This window comes from Carcharhinus amblyrhynchos, chromosome 14 (assembly GCF_965287045.1).
Source record: "Carcharhinus amblyrhynchos chromosome 14, sCarAmb.v2.hapA, whole genome shotgun sequence".
Classification (NCBI taxonomy): domain Eukaryota; kingdom Metazoa; phylum Chordata; class Chondrichthyes; order Carcharhiniformes; family Carcharhinidae; genus Carcharhinus; species Carcharhinus amblyrhynchos.
This window is the reverse complement of record NC_137337.1, coordinates 29,405,580-29,409,929: the sequence shown is the minus strand read 5'-3', so window position 1 is coordinate 29,409,929 and position 4,350 is coordinate 29,405,580.

Here is a 4,350-nt window from a genome sequence, read left to right as displayed (position 1 = left end):
TGTATTTCTTCACTCCTTAATTATTCACTCACTCTTTTCCACATACAGCTACATACTGTGGTTTGTTTTCAAGGCTAACTTCTAAAATGTTTTGTCTGTAGGTGACCGAGAGCCAAATGTTTCGTTGCAACTGGCACCTACAGTGACAAATAGCAGCACATATGCATGTTATCGATGGGTAGGGAATGTCTGTGTAAAGGCATCGTGATACATGGGGGAGGCTAGATGGACCAACTCATCCTGCTGTGCTGGTATTTTTACATGTTTCTATGTTCTCTCCAGGAAGGACAATTAGTGACTTGGATAAATTGGTAAAATAGATGGCATATGAGGAAAAAATGCAATTGGTATTTCTGTTATCACTGTATGGATCAACACCTTTGAACTCCCTGCCTAGCCATACTGTGGGATTACCATCACCAGCAGAAACTGACCTAATACCACCTTCCCAAGGGTTACTAGGGATGTTGTAGGAATGTCATTCCCCTGCTGCTTGTCAGAGTTGAGTCCTCTTTAAATAAGCAATTTAGGATTTGACGCTGTCTTCTGAACCCGATCTGCTATTTTATTTGGAGGCTGAAGTGGGAGGGTAGTTCTATCTTCCTAGGTGGGCTGTTCCTTGTCAGAGAGCGCTGTCATGCCCATAGAAACAACAAGTGTAACCAACATGCCCTCATTATAATTTGGCAATTATGCAGCTTCGCCTGTTTTGTGTGTCAGTAGGATGAAGATAAATGGAATTTGGTCACATGTTGCCACATTGTGTACATAAAATACCTGCTTCTGAAAATTTAATACAGGATGTCTGATCAGTCCTCCTCTCATTGTTACTTGCTTTTAACAAGAGGGAGCATGTAACTCATCTCCTGACTTCCCCCCTCCCCCCACCCCCCACCAAGCCTATCCACTATCTATAAAGGCACGACTCAGGAGTGTGATGGAATACTCCCTACTTGCCTGGCTGGGGGCAGCCCCAACAACACAAGAAGCTTGACATTATCCAAAATAAAGCAGCCCACTTGATTGGCACATCAACAAACATTCAATTGCTCCACCACTGACACTTAGCAGTGTGTATTAACTACAAGATATACTGCAGCAATTCACCTAAAGTCCTTAGACAGCACCTTCCATCTAGAAGGACAAAAGCAGCAGATAAATGGGAACACCAGCACCTGCAAGTTCCCCTCCAAGCCACTCACCATCCTGACTTGGAAATATATTGCTGTTCCTTCATAGTCGCTAAGTCAAAATCCTGGAATTCCCTACATAACAGCATTGTGCGTCAACCCACAGGACATGGACTGCAGCGATTCAAGAATCATAGAACGCTACAGCGCAGAAAGAGGCCCTTCGGCCCATCAGGTCTGCACTGAACACAATCCCACCCAGGCCCTACCCCCGACATCCCTACATTTTATACCCACTAATCCCTCTAACCTACACATCCTAGTACACCAAGGGGCAATTTAAGTATGGCCAATCAACCTAACCCACACATCTTTGGACTGTGGGAGGAAACTGGAGTACCCGGAGGAAACCCATACAGACACGAGGAGAATGTGCAAACTCCACACAGACAGTGACCCGAGCCAGGAATCGAACCCAGGCCCCTGGAGCTGTAAAGCAGCAGTGCTAACCACTGTGTACTGCCCTCACCTCCAGCTTACCACCACCTTCTCAAGGGAAACTAAGGATGGGCACTAAATGCTGGCCAGACAGCGACGCGCATGTCCCACAAATGAAAAAAAGCCCTCTTCTGAAAAACAGATAGCATCTGTTGAGAAGTTGGTATTTGAGATGATCTACACTGGTGCTCATATACCAGGTTGGTAACTGTAGGTATATGAGCTAACAGCAATATACATCACACAGATGCTGAATATCAACACATTTAATAGGAGATGCTAAAATTGAGAATTTCACTGAAAAAGAATAGTGCTGAGGAAGGGAAGTTCCAACTATTGCCGCTCCGAGAATTTTTCAACACTGAATTTTGTATTGAGTATTTGCCAAAATGTCTGATCTAAAATCCTGTAATCTGTGGGTTATCCCACTCTTCTTGCTGTCCTATCAGTCATGTCCTTGCTGAGCCACATTGATTTTTTTTCTCTGATTTAAAATTCACTTCCTTATGCTTAAATTCCATTCTTGCTGCTCCCTGTACTATAAACTGGTTAGCCCCTAAAAATGGGCAAAGGAATTATGAAGACTAGAATGTAGACACGCTGCACATGCCATGTTGGCTGCTAATTACAATGATTTGTGTGTGTAGACAACATTTCGCATGCTGTTGTTTGCAGAATATCATTATTAATTTACACTTCTTACAGCTAGCCTGCAAATACTTAAAATGCCTCTGTAGTTCTTAAAGGAGGTGCATTACGATTGTAGAACACCTCATAGTGCTCAATGCAAAGATTACTTGTATTGATCTAGATAGCACTTATCATGGCCACATTTAAAAGTTTATTTATTAGTGTCACAAGTAAGGCTTATGTTAACACTGCCATGAAGTTACTGTGAAATTACCTAGTCGCCACACTTCGGCAGAAGTCACTCTGGCACATGGTCGTCTCAAAAGTATTTCATAGCCAAAGAAGTACTTTTTGAAGTGGAATCACTAATGTAGGAAATGCACAGCTAATATGCACACAGCAAACTCCCACAGAAAGCCATGTAATAATGAACAAATCATCTGTTCTTGTGACATTGCTTGATAAATATTGGCCAGGTCACTGGGGATAATTCCCTCTCTCGCCTTAAAAGGGTCATGAGATCTTTTAGAACCATCCAAGCAGCAAGCTGGGGCCTTAGTTTAATGTCTCATTTGAAAGACAGCAGCTCATGTTCTCTCAGTTCTGCGTTGGAGGATAAGCTTTGATTTTTACACTCAAACCATGGACCAGGGTTTGAAGTCAGAACCTTGTGACTGAAAGGCAAGGATGCAACCAACTGAGTCACAGCTGACATTCAGATGCTGGGAAAATAGGAAGCATGGCTAAGCATGGGAAAGATAAGGGGCAATGAGATAGAGTAGTTTAGGTGCTTGCTTGCCATGGTTATACATTAATTCTGCTGCAAAGCAGTTAGATGAGGATATCAGTAGGTAAAATCTAAAAGTAGGTTAACTGGCAAGTACACCAAAATGCTCGGCACCTTGGGAAGCCTACCAGAAAACCGCATTCAAAATCCAAGAGCACAGAGGAATCCAGAATCAGGGTTTTTTTGCCAGGGTTAATACAGAGTCCGTCCTTCTCATCATGGAAATGGTAGCAAAGTCTACAAGCATAGTTGTGGGTCAACCATGTTACAGCATTTGATGGCCAATGTTTCACTTTCCTTTGCAGGCCAAGGAGCAACATTTAACATCTTGAATGCTGCTATGCAAGCTCAGATGCTGCCATCATTGCTGCGAATTAGTCTTCAAGGGTTTCACAGTAATTTGTCCTCCAATTGTTTACCTGGATTGCTGAAGGATTGCCCCAAAAAAGTCAGTGGCTTCACAGTCATCTCTTGAGCATGTCTTTTGGATGATGGAATTTGTTCTAATCAATTACTTCTTGCCTGACAGATGGTGGCAAAGGTTGATGCCTTTTATGGTTGTGCATGCTACAGAATCATCATCGAAATCCAATTCTGGCTGGTTATGCATATCCCCTTCCCTTCAACCATCTGGGCTCCATGCTCCAAAATTCCCTCTCTAAATCCCTCCACTTCTGTACCTCCCTAAAACTAATTTTACACTCAAGCATTTGGTCACTCATGTCAACATTTCCTTTTCTTTGGAACTCATTATTTGATTACTCCTCTGTGAAACAGCTTGCAAGCCTTTCCTGCGATTCAGGCAAAATATGACTGCAAGCTGCTGCTATTAATATTAATTCTGTAATTCTTGAACAACACTTTCAGACATTATTTTTGAAATCTTCAAGCCCAAACAAAACTGGAATTTCAAATGTTTGCAAAATGTAGTTCTTAAAATGATGGTCGCCAACCAGTAAAGTAAATGTGTAGTTTCACCCTCTCCGTGACAAGGATGTCATCTAGGAAATTTAAGGTAGTATTCCTGATAGAACAAAAAACAACACAGCACAGGAAACAGGCCCTTCGGCCCAATGAGCCCACACTGCCATTCTTCTACGTTCGAACTGAAATTGCCACTCTTTTGAAAAAGTAATCATGGTTTTATGATATTACACTTAAACGCAGAATGTTGCACGAAGGCTGAAATAAAGAGGAATTCATAATAAAGACAGAGTAGGAAAGCTGAGCTCGACAGCAGTGTGGGGGAATGAATGCAAAACACTGGATTTGTTTTTCAAATATACCAATTGAAATAGAATCAAC